At 47.5% G+C, this 21,295-nt stretch overlaps 1 long non-coding RNA gene across 1 annotated transcript; it reads left to right on the top strand.

The window, feature by feature from the left end:
• Positions 1–8,558: 8,558 nt before the first annotated feature.
• On the top strand, positions 8,559–15,383 carry LOC120974372 (uncharacterized). The gene is made up of 3 exons (XR_005769769.3): positions 8,559–8,979; positions 9,074–9,157; positions 14,842–15,383. It is a non-coding gene; the product is annotated as an uncharacterized lncRNA (long non-coding RNA).
• Positions 15,384–21,295: the final 5,912 nt, after the last annotated feature.

Here is a 21,295-nt window from a genome sequence, read left to right as displayed (position 1 = left end):
CCTTCATACTGAGCAGGCATTCAAAGAAGATTTCTTTCTCTTCTTTCGTAAGAGCGTAGCTGGCAGGACCTTCATACTGCTTCGGAGGCATGCCGTCTTTTTCGTGCAAACGTTGCAGGTCCTCCCGTGCCTCAGGTGTATCTTTTGTCTTCCCATACACGCCCAAGAAGCCTAGCAGGTTCACGCAAAGGTTCTTCGTCACGTGCATCACGTCGATTGAAGAGCGGACCTCTAGCTCTTTTGAGTAGGGTAGGTCCCAAAATATAGATTTCTTCTTCCACATGGGTGCGTGTCCCTCAGCGTCATTCGGAACAGCTAGTCCGTTGGGACCCTTTCCAAACATTACGTGTAAATCATTGACCATAGCAAGTACGTGATCACCGGTACGCATGGCAGGCTTCTTCCGGTGATCTGCCTCGCCTTTGAAATGCTTGCCTTTCTTTCGACATAGATGGTTGGTCGGAAGAAATCGACGATGGCCCAGGTACACATTCTTCCTGCATTTGTCCAGGTATATACTTTCAGTGTCATCTAAACAGTGCGTGCATGCGTGGTATCCCTTGTTTGTCTGTCCTGAAAGGTTACTGAGAGCGGGCCAATCGTTGATGGTTACAAACAACAACGCGTGCAGGTTAAATTCCTCCTGTTTGTGCTCATCCCACGTACGTACACCGTTTCCATTCCACAACTGTAAAAGTTCTTCAACTAATGGCCTTAGGTACACATCAATGTCGTTGCCGGGTTGCTTAGGGCCTTGGATGAGAACTGGCATCATAATGAACTTCCGCTTCATGCACATCCAAGGAGGAAGGTTATACATACATAGAGTCGCGGGCCAGGTGCTGTGATTGTTGCTATGCTCCCCGAAAGGATTAATGCCATCCGCGCTTAAACCAAACCATACGTTCCTTGGGTCAGCTGCAAACTCAGCCCAGTACTTTCTCTTGATTTTTCTCCACTGCGACCCGTCAGCGGGTGCTCTCAACTTCCCGTCTTTCTTACGGTCCTCACTGTGCCATCGCATCAACTTGGCATGCTCTTCGTTTCTGAATAGATGTTTCAACCGTGGTATTATAGGAGCATACCACATCACCTTCGCAGGAACCCTCTTCCTGGGGGGCTGGCCGTCAACATCACCAAGGTCATCTCGTCTGATCTTATACCGCAATGCACCGCATACCGGGCATGCGTTCAGATCCTTGTACGCACCGCGGTAGAGGATGCAGTCATTAGGGCATGCATGTATCTTCTGCACCTCCAATCCTAGAGGGCATACGACCTTCTTTGCTGCGTATGTACTGTCGGGCAATTCGTTATCCTTTGGAAGCTTCTTCTTCAATATTTTCAATAGCTTCTCAAATCCTTTGTCAGGCACATCATTCTCTGCCTTCCACTACAGCAATTCCAGTACGGTACCGAGCTTTGTGTTGCCATCTTCGCAATTGGGGTACAACCCTTTTTTGTGATCCTCTAACATGCGATCGAACTTCAGCTTCTCCTTTTGACTTTCGCATTGCGTCCTCGCATCGACAATGACCCAGCGGAGATCATCATCATCAGGCATTGGTTCCTCTTGATCTTCAGCAGCTTCCCCCCTTGCAACATCATTGGGCACATCGTCTGGTTCCTCTTGATCTTCAGCAGCTTCCCCCGTTGCAGCATCACCGTATTCAGGGGGCACATAGTTGTCATCGTCCTCTTCTTCTTCGCCGTCTTCCATTATAACCCCTATTTCTCCGTGCCTCGTCCAAACATTATAGTGTGGCATGAAACCCTTGTAAAGCAGGTGGGTGTGAAGGATTTTGCGGTCAGAGTAAGACTTCGTATTCCCACATATAGGGCATGGACAACACATAAAACCATTCTGCTTGTTTGCCTCAGCCACTTCGAGAAAATCATGCACGCCCTTAATGTACTCGGAGGTGTGTCTGTCACCGTACATCCATTGCCGGTTCATCTGCGTGCATTATATATAATTAAGTGCGTCAAAAACCATTACAGAACATCATGAATAGATAATTAAGTGACCAAATTAATAGAAGTTCATCATCACATTAAAACCAAAGTACATACATAGTTCTCATCTAACAACATATATATAGCTCTCCAGAGCATCTAATTAATTAAACCATACATTGAAACTATGTAAAACATTTCAATGCGAAAACAAATGCGATCATAATCGCAACCAAGGTAACAATTGATCCAACGGCATAATGATACCAAGCCTCGGTATGAATGGCATATTTTCTAATCTTTCTAATCTTCAAGCGCATTGCATCCATCTTGATCTTGTGATTATCGACGACATCCGCAACATGCAACTCCAATATCATCTTCTCCTCCTCAATTTTTTTTTTACCTCTCGACAATAGGGTCGGTTAGAATTTCCGGTTCAACCACCTCCTAGATAAATAAAATCTATGTCACGTTGGTCGGTATATTTGTCATAAACAATAAATGAACCAAATATTTTAAAAAGATAATATATACCACATCCGAATCATAGACAGGACGAGGGCCGACGGGGGCGGATACCAAAACCATCGCACTATGTAATAAGAAGGAATAATAAAAGTAACAAAATTAGACAAGTAACTATCTAAAGTAAGAATTTTTTCCTTTCATAAAGAAGATAAGAACAAGAGGCTCACCACGGTGGTGCTGGCGACGAGATCGGCGCGGGCCATCGACGGCGGTGAAGACGGGGACGGGACGTGACGGACCGCTAAACCTAGACAAATCTCGGGGAAAATGGAGCTCGGAGGTCGAGTTTCGAGAGGAGAAAGATTAACTAGTGTGGCTCAGACATTTCATCGAACACCTCATGTGCATAGGAGGTGAGCTAGAGCACCCAAATGCCCTCCCCTCGCCGGCCAGAAAAAATAGAGCACTGTGGAGTGCTCTGCTGTGGCGATGGGGTATATATAGGGAACTCTTTGGTCCCGGTTCGTGGCACCAACCGAGACTAAAGGCCTTTGGTCCCGGTTGGTGCCACGAACCGGGACCAAAGGCCTTGGGCTGCCCCGTGTCAAAAGTTTAGTCCCACCTCGCTAGTTGAGAGGGCTCGAGAGTGGTTTATAAGCGCTGCTGCGCCCACCCTCTCGAGCTCCTCTCAACTGCAGGCTTTCGGGCCTAACCGTTCTCTTTGCCTGTGGGGCCTACTGGGCCTGAATCCTGGCCCACGGATGGGTTTCAAGTCGTATTCAGGCTGTGGTGGCCCAGTAGGTGGCATAATTTTTTTCTCTGTTTTTTGTTTTCTCTTTTGCTTTATTTGTTTTGTTTTGTTTCTACTTACAACGAAAAACTTATTTATTTTATTTCTAATTACTTATGTATTTTACTTTAATTATTTTATTTTATTTATTTTACTGCTGCTATTTTTATTTATTTTACTGCTGCTATTTTTATTTAATTTATTAAGGTTTATTTATTTTAGTTACTATAGTTTATTTTATTTTATTTTATTAAGGTTTATTTATTTTTTTTACTATAAAAAAATGAACATAGATGCGCCTATAGAGAAAATTCAACCTAAATTCATAATAAATTTCTATGAAATTCAAAGAAATTTACTGTGAATTTAGGTCAAATTCCCTGTATAAGGGCATCTATTTTCACTTTGAGAGGAGCTCAACAAGGCAGAGAGGGACGGGCTTATAAACTGGTGTGAGCGCCCTTCGGTTGGCGAGGTGGGACTAAACACTGGCCGCAACTAGGACCAGCCCTTTAGTCCCGGTTTGTGTTATGAACCGGGACTAAAGGGTGGTGGGCCAGGAGCGTGGCCCATTGGTCCCGGTTTGTCCCACCAACCGGGACCAAAGGGTCCGGACGAACCAGGACCAATGCCCCCACGAGGCCCGGCAGGCCCCTGGCCGCACGAACCGGGACCAATGCTCACATTAGTCCTGGTTCGTGACTGAACCGGGACTAATGTGAATATTGCCCTGTGAACAAAGCCCAGTTTTCTACTAGTGAAACAATAAGAGGGAGAGGAAGAAGCTAAGCTAGCAGTACTATGTTTTGAATTATTTCTAAGTGTGGCACTATGTTCTGAATTTGTATTAAGTATGGCACTAGGTTCTGAATTTGTATTAAGTGTGGCACTATGTTCTGAATTTGTATTAAGTGTGGCACTAGGTTCTGAATTTGTATTAAGTGTGGCACTATGTTTTGAATTTGTATTAAGTGTGGCACTAGGTTCTGAATTTGTATTAAGTGTGGCACTATGTTCTGAATTTGTATTAAGTGTGACACTATGTTCTGAATTTGTATTAAGTGTGGCACTATGTTCTGAATTTTTATTAAGTGTGGCACTATGTTCTGAATTTTTATTAAGTGTGGCACTATGTTCTGAATTTTTATGTGCAGGAATGTCGGGACTGTGGTTGCTGAATGGGGACATTGATAGGGGTCATCGTGCTGCGATATGGTATGAGCGCAAGCTTGAGCCTCTGGTCACTCGCACTCCTAAGGAGCACTGGATGATACACCCAGGATGGGTTCAGCGGTATGTGCTTTATTAATTTGCACACTGACATGCATATTAACGGGAGACACTAACTGAAATGTTCTCTGATGAAGGTTGAAATGGGCCGGACTTTTACCTTTCGCGCGTCTGGTTGAGTCTATCCCGGGTGAGAAACGCCTCGCCATCAAATCCTGCTTGTTGATTTGCTTAGTGGACCGTTGGAGGCCAGAGACCCACACGTTTCACTTCCGATGGGGAGAGATGGCTCCTACTCTAGAGGACGTGTCACTTTTGCTCGGACTACCGTTGGCAGGTCATGCCATAGGACCGTTGGACGCACCGGCTAGTTGGGAGCGAGGTCTTACACAACGTTTTAATGGTGTTTTTCTGGATGCTCCGGATCTGGTAAGGGAGTATGAGGGACCTAAGTATGAGTGGTTGCTCAATTTCCAGGTTATTCCCCCTAGCTCTTATCTTCAAGTTATCGTGCATATGGTTTCAGAGAAATACCTGCAGCTAACTAAAACTTTCTCTTTGCTTAATGCAGATCCAGAAGTTCCGAGCGCCATTGAGTGCGGAACAGATCACTCGGAGCCTGGAGGCCTACTTAATGTGGCTTTTCGGTAAGGTGATGTTCACAGAGAACTATGTCACCACTATTAGCGCGCACTATATCCCTATGGCACTTGAGATAGCGAGCGCTCAGACGGCGATCAGATCAGACAGAGGAGTTGGGGTTCAGCGGTCTTAGCGGCTAGATACCGAGGTATGTGCAACGGTTGCCAGCTTACATCGAAAACGCCAGTCCTTCTTGGATGCCCTCTATTCCTACAGCTGTGGTCGTGGGAGAGGTTCTCTATAGGGCGACCAGATGTACGTGTTAATCAGCCTATAGCCGCCATGTTTGATGCTGACGACATTGACATGCCTACTTTTGGTCTGTGTTGGACACGTCACGAGGTATGTATCGTGTTATAGTTTAATGTAACTTTTGTGTGCACCAGAGATAGTTCAATGCTAGCGGCTACTAACATTTTTTTTGCAGAGAAGTTTTGCTAGTGATCAGACCAGGAAGGCATACACGGCATTGAACGAGCAGTTCGATACGTACACTGGGGTCATCTGGCAGCCCTACACAGAAGCAGCCATAAATGTGAGATACCCTGGCGGTATGTCTGTGCTATGCACAAGGGACCGAGATTATTGGATGACGAAATCGAAGATCATCTTCGATGTCTTCGTCGAGGAGATGGCACAACAGAGGGTTACGAGGCAATTTGGTCTTCTGCAGTTGGAGCTACCACCCCCTACAGAGAACCCGGTGCCAGCACACATCCACAGGTATTAACCAGTTTTTCAATATTGCATCATCTTTCATATTACTCAATTCGAAGCATTATGGAATTGTTGAATACACACCACAATTTTAGGACGACAAGGAAGGGCATGACCAGGACAACTGCTGACTGGCTAGTTAGACTAGAGCCGTATGTTATAGAATGGGAGACAACAAACACACATCTATGGCACGAGAATCACAATTTTGATCTCAATGAATTCAATCTCTATTTGCGGCGCTACATGACCGGAACACGGTTACGCATCATTGAGCATTCTCATCCAGAGGAGATACATGATCCTACTCCGTCGGATATGTACCCGAGCTATGATACTTCGGGCTCTAGGCAATACGCGGTAAGATATATTTTCTTTAAGTAATGTTGTCACATTGATGTGCATACTTAATAATCGTCATGAAATTTGCAGGCAACCTTGACACACGATCTCTACGACGACGTGACCACCTTTGGACGATCATTGTCATCGGGACCTCTTCTTCACCACCATCCTGTGCTACAGCCCTTCCTGGAACGAATGCAGAACAAAATACGGGCTGTCTACGAGGCTATCACGTGCACCCGGAGAAGCAACGTTGTTCAGCACCACCAGCAGCAGTCGCGTCCGTCCATGCACCGACATCAACCGCGTCCACGTCTAGCACATCAGTCGGCAACGAGGCCACCCCATCTTGACCAACCTGGCAGTTCAATGTGGCAGCACACGCAACACTATGGTCCCTTGTCGAGCTTCGTGTTTTCTCCACAGCCACAGCAGCACGGTCCCTCGTCGAGCTTCGTGTTTGAGCCAGAGCAGCCGTCACAGCCAGCAGGTATGTGTCTTCATATTTATTGTTTTAAATATTAATTGAGGCGACCTCATTCTTCATGATTAAACGTTACATCGCGCAGGAGCCTACGGATATCAGGCGTCTATGTTGGCATCACATGATACGTGGGGGAGTGATCAACATCCAGAGGAGAACATACAGGCTCAGATGTCGCAGCACACCCAGTGGATAAACATGTTTTCGACTCCTCCACCAGGCCCCACACAGGATACACAGCATGACCAGGGAGAGTCTGAGATTCCTCCGCGTCACATTAGGGCACCCGACAGGTGGGGATGGACGCCGCTTCCAGATCCGCCTCCCCGCCAGGCCAGACGTCGTCACTGACGCTTCTATCTATCAGTAGATACATTACCATCTATTTCTGTGTGAGACTTATGTCTATTCTATATATGAGACAAATGACTATGTACTTATGTATGAGACATATGCCTACTCTATTTTAGTACTATGTTATCCGAACTACAACATCATATTTAGATAGAACATAATGCTTGTACAACAAGACAGTACAAACAACTAGGTAGAACTACATCTAAATTAAACGGTACGTATGACTGAACTTACAACATACAGCATAAAAACTACATGAAGTCATCATTGTCATCCTCCGTCGATGAAGAACTCTTGAACTTCGACGATGAAGAACTCTTGCCCTTCAACGATGAAGAACTCTTGCCCTTCGACGATGCAGAAACCTTGCCCTTCGACGATGAAGAACTCTTGCCCTTCGACGATGCAGCACCCGGAAGCGGCGGCATGAAGATATCATCTTCGTCCTCGCTCTCCTCAGTCCATAAACATGGATTATTTGCTGCAATCCTTCTGAAAGTTTCACTCTTCGGCACCACTACCTTCTTCCACCTTTCATGCAACCTAAGAAGTTCTTTATGTACCTCCTCATAGGTCCTTTCAGGCCACCCAGACCTACGTAATTCGTTAGCCAACTCATTCATTATGGTGTCACTACCGGTGAGTTCGTCCCATGGAACTATCCTATTGTCAATCCTGAAATCGGTAGCTAGCCTCAGAAGAGTCCTACTCATCCCAGGTGAAAACTACGATCAAAAGGATAATGGGACATCTCAACTACACTACACTGGAATGCTTATCCACCTCCGTCTGAAGGGGGTTTTATAGGTAGAGAGGAGAAAACGGCGGGAAAGAACGACTGCGGTATGGAGGGAACATATGGCGGGAAACGGGTGGCGGGAAAATATTGAGGGGAAAGGGTTGGTGGGAACATATGGCGGGAAACGGGTGGAGGGAAACGGGTGGCCGGAAAGAGTTGGCGGGAAAATGTTGAGGGGAAATGGTGCCTGCATCAATCGGCCCACAGCAGGCCAATTAGTACCTATCGGCCCACAGCAGGCCAATTAGTTCCTATCGGCTGACAGATGGCCGACTAGACCTGAACTTGTGGCCGACAGGCCAATCGGCCAACAACATGCCGATAGGCTTCCAGTCAGCCAGCCGCGGGCCGTTGGTGTATTATTTTTGTAAATTATTTTTCGGCGTAATATTTGTGAAAATTAATAAAAAAATGTATTATTTTTAAAAAATTAGCCAGATGAGTAACCGAGGCCTGCCTAGCTATGCACTATCATATCGGAAAAAGCATAGCGGGCATCTGCCCCGTTTTCAAAAAACACATTTCTAAATGTGTTAAAAATTTGAAAAAAATTGTACGCCTACGTATCCATGTTCTATCTGCGTGCAGCAAGTTTCGCAGGAAAATGACTTCTATTTTTGCCTGTACAAAAAAAGTGAAAAAAAGGCTCGTAATTTTTTTTTTCAGCATCAAAATTTGTCTTTTTTGCCGGCGACAAATAAAAAGTCATCTTTTACCGAAACTTTGTGCCGTGCATATACATTGCGGAGGTATAGACGCAATTTTTTTCCATTTCTTTATCGTTTAAAACTTATTTAAAATGCATTTATGTAAAACGGGTGCAGATGCCCCTAGGTTCAGATTTTTTTTTTGAGACAGTCCCTAATGCACTCTCCTATCAGATCGGGCCTCGTGCCGGCCCAAAAATCCAAGGTTCTGAGCCTCTGGCGCTCTCACCCACCCAGCTCGTCTCCCTCACTGACACCGCCGCCGCCTGCGCTCTGCATCTCTTCACGCCTCGCAATAATGGAAGTCCATTGCTACACGCTTGGGCTCTTCATCTCTTTCCTTTGTCGCGCCATATATAGGATGTCAAATGGACCTTGCTAGAACGCGTACGAACTTCTCTCCTCACTGGCATATATCAGCTCAATGAAGACTCGGAACCAAACCCAGCGGCAGGCTCGCAAAACAGATCCGCAGACCAAGGTATGTTCCTTCCCTTTTTTTCCCTCCTAGATTTACATGTGTTTGGATATTGCCTAGATTTAGATGATTTAAGCTTCTTTGTTCACGGCTGCAGCTGAAGACTCTGATTCAGCCAAGGAGCTTGAGCGACTCCTGTTCTTCCTCTGCTGTCCCTGGTGAGCCAAGGAAGAAACACAAGGTTTGTCTAGCTTTCCTTCATCTAGCGACCCACAGCTTCATTCCAAGACTTGGAGATCATGTAGCAGTGCCTCTAGCTCTGGTTCATCTAGTGAGAGCACAACCTCTTTAAGAAAATCTGCACCACCACCAAATCTTCACGGGAGTCAGTATTCTGCCCCACGTGTCGGTATTCCAGCCCCGCCTTCCGTCGCCGGCTCCACGACTTCCACAGCCATTGGCCCATTTCATGTACTCGCACCTCTCTTTTCTAAGTTTCTCTAATGCATGAAGAATTTGGACATCAAGAAATTTATTGATCTCATCAACTTTATTCTACTTCTTCCCGAGTGTTTTGAGAGCAGCTTCCTTCTTCATTTCATATATCCTTGTGCATGCTGCCTCTTCCAACATGGAAAGTTCCTTAACGGATTTCTGGGCAGTGTTTGGGAACTTTTTCTAATTACTCTTTTTGTTCTTCCATCATCCATAGGACCGATCGACAGAGGTAGAGGTGGTTCAGAAATTGAAGGACATAGTTCGTGCACTTTTTGGTGAGCTAGGGAATGTTAACTTCAGCTATCAAGATCCTGTTAAAAAAATTGATAGATCAAAAGTGAAAGGAGAAATGTTGGTAATAGACATTTCATAACATCTATTACCAAGACTGCTGCGTCAGAAAATGCTGGTAATATATTTTCATTACCTACATTACCAAGTTTCCCGACCAAGAAACTCGGTAATAGAATTTTTATAAAACCTATTAGCAATGTTTCCTGACCCTGAAACCAAGCTCGAGCCCAAGAACATGGATGCCTCAGCCTCGACATCGGCACGGAACATCCCAGTGCTTCTTGGAGTCCAGGCAGCTCAGGCCGCCCGAGGCGCCGACGCGGTCCTCTACATCACGTAGCTCGTCGGCGAGAGCGGCGTGAAGCCCAGTGGCGCCCTCCATCTCCGGGCGGCAGCTATAGACAGACTCGGTCCTAGAGTGGCCGGGGGTCAACGGCGAAGTAGCTCCTACAGGCACCGTTCGGACGCGCATGCCGGTCTCCACTGTGCGCGCAGTGGAGTCCGACGCGGAAGGCCAGAAGAGCGACGTCCACATCAACATCAAGATCACGAGCCAGACTCCATAGTCGTCATCTACGTCTGGACACCGAGCACATGGGGGGGGGGGGGGGGGGGGGGGGGGGGGGCGTCGGTGGCTGCGCACCAGTTGTGGCAGAGGGCGCGAAGGGCGGCGTGGGAGGGAGGCACGGGTGAGGAATGTGAGCAAGTTTCGCTGTCGCGTCTAATGGCTGGTGCTTTTATGGTGTTGGCGGGGTCGTCGGTGGCCGCGCGCCGGTTGTGGCAGAGGGCGCGGAGGGCCATGTAGCAGTCGAGGACGGTGATGTCTAGTAGGCCGCCGATGATGTGGTGGATGAGCTCCGGCGGTAGGGGAGACCAGTCCATGGCCGGCGGCGGAAGCATGGGAGGGAAGCGCGGGTGAGGAATGTCAGCAGGTTTTGTTGTCGTGTGTTGGCCTCATCCTTCTCTCTCGCCGTCCCGGACTCTCGAACTTGCGGGCCGTCGACTTCAGATTAGGCATCTCTCTATCGGAATACCGTTCGCCATCTACACCGAAACAAGTGCTTCTTGGAGTCCAAGCAGCTCAGGCCGCCCGAGGCGAATTCCTGGACGGAGGACGAAATTCCTAGAATGTTGACAAAATTCCTAGAATGAGGACGAAATTCCTCGAGTGTGGATGAAATTCGTCGATTTGAGGACTAAATTCCTGACCTGAAGACGAAATTCCTGACCTGAAGATGAAATTCCTGACCTGAAGAAGAAATTCCTCTGTTAAAAAATTTGATAAATTCTTGGAGTCCAGGTAGCTCAGGCCGCCCGAGGCGCCGACGCGGTCCTCTGTATCACGTAGCTCGTCGGCGAGAGCGGCGTGAAGCCCGGTGGCGCCCTCCATCTCCGGGCGGCAGCTATAAACAGACCCGGTCCTAGAGTGGCAGGGGGTCGAGGGCAAAGTAGCTCCTATAGGCACCGTTCGGACGCGCATGCCGGTCTCCACTGTGCGCGTGCGTAGTGGAGGCCGATGCGGAAGGCCAGAAGAGCGACACTCACATCAACATCAAGAGTGTGATGCCCGGGTCCTTCGATCATGGTGCAATGAATATCGTAGATAGAGTGATTTCGTAATTAAGCTACAGTAATCCCATGCTAATGGTGCCACGTTACCTTCGTTACTGTTGCTAATCTATCGTTAGATCAAAACCGATCCAAAATTCAAAGTTCAAAATCAAGCAAACAATAAAAGTCTTCAAATATTAAAACTAAAATGTTCGGAGTGAACCAAATATTGCATAGATAATAATGATAGAGAAACCTAACTTTAATAAAATGTTTAAGTGTTCAAAATAATTAAAATAGAGGTTTAAGTATTAAAATAAATGCCTTTTGAATTTTATAAAATATTATAAAATTCTAATTTGGGTTGAGAATTAATGTGACAGTAGTATATTTAAAAGTATTAATTTAAGTGCTAGTGATAATTTTTATAAAACTAAAATAAAAGAAAACTAAAAGTAAAACAGTAAAAGAAAGATAAATAAAAAGAAAAGAAACAAAACAGAAAATATAACTAACAAAAATAAAAAAGGAAGAACCCTCGGGCTTCGGCCCAGCAGGCCTGGCCCAACCAACTGGCCGGCCCACTCCCTCTCCATATCCCCCCCGAAACCCTAGAGCCCTACCCCACTTTCCCCACGTTCCCCACCCTCTCCCTCCAGCGCCGTCACAGGAGAGGGCGCACGACCCCATCGCTCTCCCCACTCTCCCCTCGCTCTCTTCCCCACCCGAGGACCCGATCTGGATCGGGGCGCTCGCCTCCCCCGATCCCGGTGACCCCGTCGCCCCCGAAGCCCCTCGACCTCGTCGTCATCCATCGCCGCCACCCCCCCTCGTGGAGCCGGCCCCTCCCGTCGCCCCACCAACGCCCTGACGCCGTCGCCGACCACCACCACGTCGCCGGCGCCATCCCGCCGCTGCCACGTCGCCCCGGAGCCGCCCCCGACGCCGTCACTCACCGCTTCCCCGCCTCTCCTTCATCGCTCGTCATCGTCCTCCTCCCCGCCGGAGCCAATCGTCCTCGCCTCGCCCTACCGCAGCTCGCCACCGCCCTGAGCGCGTCGACCTCCTCCTCGTCGCTCTGCCATGGCGCCGCCGGCCTCCCCGAGCGCTTCTCTGAACCCTGTTCGCTGTGAGCTCCTACTGCACGCCCCCCTTCTTCCCCCCTGCTTTACTCGCTGTCCCACCATCGCTCGCGCGCACCGCGACCAGACGCTCACGGTCACCACGGCCATCCCCGTCCGTGCGTGCCTCATCGCACCTGGCCCCGCACGCCCACGCCCTCCTCGTCCGCCCACGCCTCCGCTCACGGCCACGCGCGCTGCCGCCCGCGCACCCCCCCTCTGCGGCCCCCTTCGGGCGCCCGCCGCTGGCGCTGCGCCGGCGCCCCGGCGCGTCCTGTGGCTCGTGCCCGTCCGGGCGAGCAGCCCGCTCCCGTGGCCCCGATAGCCGCTCCAGTGGCCAGATGGGTCACTGCCAGCGTGGCCCCACGCCCCTGAAACAAAAACGTTAAAAAAAAGGAAGAATAAAAATATATATATTAAAAATATATATTAATTAATTAATTACAGATTAATTAACTTAATTAATTGAGTTTAATTAACCTAATCACTAAATTAAATTAACTAATCATGTTTAGTTAACCTAAGTCATTGACAATCGGGACCCACTGGTCAATTTGACCAGTCAACGGTAAATGCTGACTGGGCCGTTGACTTTGACCGGCCCCATCAGTCAGCCTCTGCTGACTGGGCAGTTGACCAAGTCAACTGGGCCTACTGGTCATCCACACAAGCCCATCTGTGTACCCCTAGCAATTTAACATTTAATTTTCGAATTAAAAATAGTTTAAAATGATTTAAATCTTCTAAAATTATTATAAAATAAACCGTAGCTCGGATGGAAAAACTTTGTACATGAAAGTTGCTCAGAACGACGAGACGAATCCGAATACGCAGCCCGTTCGCCCGCCACACATCCGTAGCATAGCAAACCTGTAACATTTCACCTTCGGTTCATCTGTCCGAAAACGTGAAACACCGGGGATACTTTCCCGGATGTTTCCCCCCTTCACCGGTATCACCTCATACCGCGTTAGAACACGCCTAACTCTGCCTGTTGTCCTGTTATGCACTTGCTTGCTATGTATTTACTGTTTCTCCCCCCTCTTCTCTTCGGTAGACCCCATGACGATGTTGATGCCCCTGTGGTCGACTACGTCACCGACGACCCCTCCTTCTTGTCTGAGCAACCAGGCAAGCCCCCCCCCCCTTGATCACCAGATATCGCCTATTCCTTATCCATACTTCTTGCATTAGAGTAGTGTAGCATGTTACTGCTTTCGGTTAATCCTATACTGATGCATAGCCTGTCATTGTTGCTACGGTCGTTACCCTTACCTGCTATCCTACTGCTTAGTATAGGTTGCTAGTGTTCCATCAGTGGCCCTACACTCTTGTCCGTCTGCCATGCTATACTACTGGGCCGTGATCACTTTGGGAGGTGATCACGGGTATATACTATATACATTATATACATGACACATGTGGTGACTAAAGTCGGGTCGGCTCGTTGAGTACCCGCAAGTGATTCTGATGAGGGGGCTGAAAGGACAGGTGGCTCCACCTCGGTAGAGGTGGGCCTGGGTTCCTGACGGCCCCCGACTGTTACTTTGTGGCGGAGCGACAGGGCAGGTTGAGACCACCTAGGAGAGAGGTGGGCCTGGCCCTGGTCGGCGTTCGCAGATACTTAACACGCTTAACGAGATCTTGGTATTTGATCTGAGTCTGGCCATTTGGTCTATACGCACTAACTATCTACGCGGGAGTAGTTATGGGTATCCCGGCGTCGTGGTATCAGCCGAAGCTCTTCTTGACGTCAGCGACGGAGCGGCGCGCGCCGGATTGGACTGGAACGCCTGCTAGGCTAGGTCTGCTTCCGGCCGCGTACGCAACGTGCAGGTGTGCAATGGGCGATGGGCCCAGACCCCTGCGCGCATAGGATTTAGACCGGCGTGTTGACCTCTCTGTTGAGCCTAGGTGGGGCTGCGACGTGTTGATCTTACGAGGCCGGGCATGACCCAGGAAAGTGTGTTCGGCCAAATGGGATCGAGCGTGTTGGGTTATGTGGTGCACCCCTGCAGGGAAGTTTATCTATTCGAATAGCCGTGTCCCTCGGTAAAAGGACGACCCGGAGTTGTACCTTGACCTTATGACAACTAGAACTGGATACTTAATAAAACACACCCTTCCAAGTGCCAGATATAACCCGGTGATCGCTCTCTAACAGGGTGACGAGGAGGGGATCGCCGGGTAGGATTATGCTATGCGACGCTACTTGGAGGACTTCAATCTACTCACTTCTACATGCTGCAAGATGGAGATGGCCAGAAGCGTAGTCTTCGACAGGACTAGCTACCCCCTCTTATTCTGGCATTCTGCAGCTCAGTCCACGGATATGCCCCTTTACACATATACCCATGCATATGTAGTGTAGCTCCTTGCTTGCGAGTACTTTGGATGAGTACTCACGGTTGCTTTCCTTCCTCTTTTCCCCCTTTCCTTTCTACCTGGTTGCCGCAACCAGATGCTGGAGTCCAGGAGCTAGAGACCCCGAGGATGCTTCTACGTGGAGTTCGGCTTCGAGGAGTAGTTAGGAGGTCCCAGGCAGGAGGCCTTGCCTTTTCGATGGTTGCTACTTTTGTGCTAGCCTTCTTAAGGCAAACTTGTTTAACTTATGTCTGTACTCAGATATTGTTGCTTCCGCTGACTCGTCTGTGATCGAGCACTTGTATTCGAGCCCTCGAGGCCCCTGGCTTGTATTATGATGCTTGTATGACTTGTTTATGTTTTGGAGTTGTGTTGTGATATCTTCCCGTGAGTCCCTGATCTTGATCGTACACATTTGCGTGCATGATTAGTGTACGGTCAAATCGGGGGCGCCACAAGTTGGTATCAGAGCCAACTGCCTGTAGGAATCCCCCTTTCCAACTCCTTGGCCGAAGTCGAGTCTAGTCATTGGAAAAGTTTTTACTAACATGGCTGTGTGGCTTACGGGCCCACGTCGCCATTGGGTGGTAGTAGGATCTTTTACTCCTCGACCTTTACTCTGGGACTCTGATCTCTCTCCTATTCGGGTTAAATGAATTTTGCTAAATCTAACATTAGGTTCTCGTTATCACTTTCACCCGGAGAGCCCCTTATTACTGATGATCGTCTGCTGCACGTGAAGACCCTGAAGACACTCTCCGCTGTTAACCCGAGAACTTGTGTTCATCGCTTTTGCAATTCCCTTCCATCGATAAACTCCTATGGATAACCACGTATACTCGCCATTCATACAATGTTTCCCCGTTGATCTTGTTATTACAAGATACCCCGAAATTCTCTGTTGTTCCAAGAATCCTTTGAGCTTACTGCCTTGCTGTTCCTTGTCACCTGAATACCCCTACGGATAATTCTCGCACTTACCGAGTATCCGCTCGTCCCCAGTTGATTCAAGTAATTCACAAAAGTCTTTGAAATACTAACTGAACTTCCGAAAATCCTGAGCAGCCTATTGCTCTTGAAATTCTTGCTTGCTTGCATTATGGTTAATCCCATAAGTCTCGTAATCTTATTGTCATTCCTTGTCATTATCATTTTGAGTCGGTTGATTCAAAATATTGCGAATGCTCACAATCCTCAATCAGATCCTAGAATTCTTCCTTCTGGCTCAAACGTCATTTTAAACATGAGCTGGTATCGACCAATCGAATTGCCATCGATTGTACCCCTAAGGCTATTCAACTTATCCATCCTTAATCAGAGCGTTTGCTTCTGATCCCTTGATTTGGAAATCATAATTCCTTTGCATTTGAGCTTTGAGTTAGTCAGTTGTTTCTATAATCTGATCTCCTTGCATTCTTTCTTCCTCTAGATGAGTACCGATGCTCATATCTGATCCCTTGTGGACCACCAAATCCTTTGTTAGATTATTATCCGACAGTGCCCTCATATTTAATCACCTTGTGAGTTATCTCCCTGATACATAATGCCTTTAGTAAATTTTATCCTCTCGATTTGACACCCTTGCTCTACTATCGAGCTTGAGTTATTTACCCCTGAAGCTTGTGGTATATGTTTCCACGATGCCCCAATGGGTTGAACCTATGCCTTCCTTAATCTGTGTGAACCCGAAAGTTTTCCAAGGTTCATACTCCTCTGGTAATTCACCAGGTAGGTCTTCGCACTCAAATTATTTTAATAGGGCAGTGAATGAAAGGTTATGCATTGCCGAAGTGGGAGTCGACCTTGAACTTTGTGTTCATGCCCATGGACACGATGTAGATCTTATCATTAAAAGCTTCTCTTAAATTAATTATTACCTTGGTATAAGTTCATCTTATATCTGGGATCTGGCCTTTTGCAATCGTGGTTCCGACCATGTTCTCCTTTAAACACCATTTCTCGTGCAAGTTTAAGCACTTGTCTTCTGCAAAGCAATACCCTAGTCCAACCTCTACCTTGATCTGTCGTCGAGTATTACCCCCTGGTATCTCGAGATTATCATGGAACTGCATAACATCTTATGAGTCTTCATCAGCTATTATTTCTCACTAATTCCAATTTTTCCAACGGGTTCTGAGTTGTTAGAACCCCTCAAGGACACCGATATGTGAATCAATTCCGCACTCCGATTCAATAACTCTAAGTAATTTTTGTTGCTTACGAGTTTAATAATCCTTCAAGTCATTCCTAGCCTGCTCGGCTATGTCATTATCGTGCCGATTTTAACCGTGCTACCTGGACCTCCCCAACGCACAAATTTCGACAGTGAGCTAATCTTGCGTTGATCTTCCTCGCCATATCACTTCTCCTTGAACTGCAAACTTGATTTCAAGTTTGTGTCCTACCCGTGGTTCCAATAACCTTTTGCTTTCATCATTCCTTTGACTTGATGTCATCGTCGATCAATTACATCTTCTTGAAAACCTCTTGACAAATTTGTCGTGATCTTTGTCAACAATTTGACTTCTTCCAAGTTGTGTGTCGAAATTCAGGATGAGAAATACCATCCTTGCCCCTCGATGAATTGTGTTATCATCGACAACATTCTTACCTCCCCCCAACACAAACTTGTTCATATTTTGTGTTGTATCTTGATTTCCCCTGCTATCCAACTTATGTTATGTTGTACCGTGGAGTATTACCATCTTTGATGTCAAGAATGTCGTGAACATTACTCCACCTCTTAAGAATTGTTGGTACAGTGATACTTCTCACCATCACCATTCTTTCTTGGTCCCCGTGTAGTTTCTAAACGAATACCGACAAATGGTCTGTGATGTGTAGATTCTAAACTTCTAGCAACCCTATTGCTTTGAAGTTATTGGTCTATAGTTTCATTCTACGTATATGGCTTAATGAATCATCATTCGAACATTGATCGTGCTACCTAGCCCATATTTCGGGTGCACATTTCAACCAATGTTTAACTGTGTATGTTTTCCTCGAGCATACATCATTAAGTCATTCGATCTAGCTAATGTTATCTCCTTGTTCACATAGTTGTGGAAATCCATCTTTTGGAAGTCTCAATGGATTGTCGCTGAGTCAATCAGTCACCTCCTCACCTCTCCTTGGTCTAATGATGAACTCTTGTTTCGGAACTTGCTTTCATGGTTCATTTCCCGAGAAATCTTGCGATGTCCTATCGTCAATTTGTATCGCACCTTTTTCTTCTCAGGCATCCTAAGTCTGAGGTATCGTGACACCAATCAGATCTGAATGTCGGTCAGATATGATGGTTGGAACATATTTCGAAGAGTTATAACATTGGTCTCTACATAACCCCGTAAGGTGGTGTCTTTGCTTAGCACCCCTAGCCAGAGGACCTTTTGTTATAATTTCCTTTTTAGCAAGGTTAACTATTCTTCCATGAGGAAATTGTAAGACTTACTCTATAAGTTGTTCCTGATGGATCCTTTGTGTATCCATGGCCTGATCTCACCTGTTGACCATGTCAATGCTATCTCGAAGCATGTCTATGGTACTCCGATTTTCAACAGGAACATTTGAAGCCCAATGCTAAATGTTTCCTGCTCAATTATCCAAACACCGTTGTATGGGTAATGTCATGAAAATTCTCTCCCGTACCTAAATAGTTTTCTACATTATATCCTGTCAAGGATATCATGCTCTGCTTGTCCTTGGGAAGGAAATACCCCTGAAATATGTGTTTAAACACATTTTCCTTTCCATTGTTCTGTTTAATCTGATAATCATATTTTCCTTTCCATTGGTTGGTTTAACGTTTCTGGCGATCATTATGATCTAAGCAGTATTAATTCCTTGCTTGTACAAACACCTCGGTGTACAACTTTGTCAATAAGACCCTGTTACTATTGTTGGTGACATTCCGGTAACCACCGATGGACGAGAACTTTGCCTATTGGCCCGCCTCGTTTCAGCGAGCAGGAAAATGGTTCTCTTCGTCCCTCGCCCTTGGTACCGACGATGTTGCTGACATATAACTGACAGGCTACCCTCTGACATGCCTTGCTATCATGATCGTGCAAGATGTCACCGCCCTTCCTACTATTAACCACATGGTGGGCCCATAACCCACAGTTCCACAGGATCAAAACCTGACTCTCCTGTGCACCCCCTGTTCCCAAATTAATTCATCGCGCGTGGCCTCGTACGTAATTCACGAGCCACCTTCAAGTCTGATATCAGACACAATACTTATTCCCGTTGCCTTGAACCCCTTTCACGTCCTGTAACAGGCATCGAACGATTGCCTACCCGCTCGAAACTTCCCAGGATACCTCCTTACTTTGCTCTCGATATTTCCATAAGTTTCAATTCGAGAGTTACTTTCCGCCACCTTCCCCGATGTTAGCTACCAGATAGTCAACCTTGCAGAGGTCCGTTCTCCTGGAATATACCCACCCTTTATTCTTTCGTAAGTACGATGGAGTTCCCAAAGAAAGGATGCCAACTTCATCATGATGACCTGAAGCAGAGAAATGAAGACATCAACATAATGGATCGACCTCTCTGAGAATAGCAACCAAGACCGAGAAGACTCGTTAGAATTTCGCGACCAAATCCCTTCCCCCTTACTTCCCCTCTTAAATCTCGGGACGAGATTTCTTGTAGTGGAGGAGAATTGTGACGCCTGGGTAATTAAGCTACAGTAATCCCATGCTAATGGTGCCACGTTACCTTCGTTACTGTTGCTAATCTATCGTTAGATCAAAACCGATCCAAAATTCAAAGTTCAAAATCAAGCAAACAATAAAAGTCTTCAAATATTAAAACTAAAATGTTCGGAGTGAACCAAATATTGCATAGATAATAATGATAGAGAAACCTAACTTTAATAAAATGTTTAAGTGTTCAAAATAATTAAAATAGAGGTTTAAGTATTAAAATAAATGCCTTTTGAATTTTATAAAATATTATAAAATTCTAATTTGGGTTGAGAATTAATGTGACAGTAGTATATTTAAAAGTATTAATTTAAGTGCTAGTGATAATTTTTATAAAACTAAAATAAAAGAAAACTAAAAGTAAAACAGTAAAAGAAAGATAAATAAAAAGAAAAGAAACAAAACAGAAAATATAACTAACAAAAAAAAGGAAGAACCCTCGGGCTCCGGCCCAGCAGGCCTGGCCCAACCAACTGGCCGGCCCACTCCCTCTCCATATCCCCCCCGAAACCCTAGAGCCCCACCCCACTTCCCCCACGTTCCCCACCCTCTCCCTCCAGCGCCGTCACAGGAGAGGGCGCACGACCCCATCGCTCTCCCCACTCTCCCCTCGCTCTCTTTCCCCACCCGAGGACCCGATCTGGATCGGGGCGCTCGCCTCCCCCGATCCCGGTGACCCCGTCGCCCCCGAAGCCCCTCGACCTCGTCGTCATCCATCGCCGCCACCCCCCTCGTGGAGCCGGCCCCTCCCGTCGCCCCACCGACGCCCTGACGCCGTCGCCGACCACCACCACGTCGCCGGCGCCATCCCGCCGCTGCCACGTCGCCCCGGAGCCGCCCCCGACGCCGTCACTCACCGCTTCCCCGCCTCTCCTTCATCGCTCGTCATCGTCCTCCTCCCCGCCGGAGCCAATCGTCCTCGCCTCGCCCTACCGCAGCTCGCCACCGCCCTGAGCGCGTCGACCTCCTCCTCGTCGCTCTGCCATGGCGCCGCCGGCCTCCCCGAGCGCTTCTCCAAACCCATTCGCTGTGAGCTCCTACTGCACGCCCCCCTTCTTCCCCCCTGCTTTACTCGCTGTCCCACCATCGCTCGCGCGCACCGCGACCAGACGCTCACGGTCACCACGGCCATCCCCGTCCGCGCGTGCCTCATCGCACCTGGCCCCGCACGCCCACGCCCTCCTCGTCCGCCCACGCCTCCGCTCACGGCCACGCGCGCTGCCGCCCGCGCACCCCCCCTCTGCGGCCCCCTTCGGGCGCCCGCCGCTGGCGCTGCGCCGGCGCCCCGGCGCGTCCTGTGGCTCGTGCCCGTCCGGGCGAGCGGCCCGCTCCCGTGGCCCCGATAGCCGCTCCAGTGGCCAGATGGGCCACTGCCAGCGTGGCCCCACGCCCCTGAAACGAAAACGTTAAAAAAAAGGAAGAATAAAAATATATATATTAAAAATATATGTTAATTAATTAATTAATTAATTACAGATTAATTAACTTAATTAATTGAGTTTAATTAACCTAATCACTAAATGAAATTAACTAATCATGTTTAGTTAAGCTAAGTCATTGACAATCGGGACCCACTGGTCAATTTGACTAGTCAACGGTAAATGCTGACTGGGCCGTTGACTTTGACCGGCCCCATCAGTCAGCCTCTGCTGACTGGGCAGTTGACCAAGTCAACTGGGCCTACTGGTCATCCACACAAGCCCATCTGTGGGTACACTTCTGTTTACCCCTAGCAATTTAACATTTAATTTTCGAATTAAAAATAGTTTAAAATGATTTAAATCTTCTAAAATTATTATAAAATAAACCGCAGCTCGGATGGAAAAACTTTGTACATGAAAG

The sequence above is a fragment of the Aegilops tauschii genome, chromosome 2 (genome assembly GCF_002575655.3).
Source record: "Aegilops tauschii subsp. strangulata cultivar AL8/78 chromosome 2, Aet v6.0, whole genome shotgun sequence".
Classification (NCBI taxonomy): Eukaryota; Viridiplantae; Streptophyta; class Magnoliopsida; order Poales; family Poaceae; genus Aegilops; species Aegilops tauschii.
Note: the sequence above shows the minus strand (reverse complement) of the source record. Positions and strands in the feature narration are given on the sequence as shown.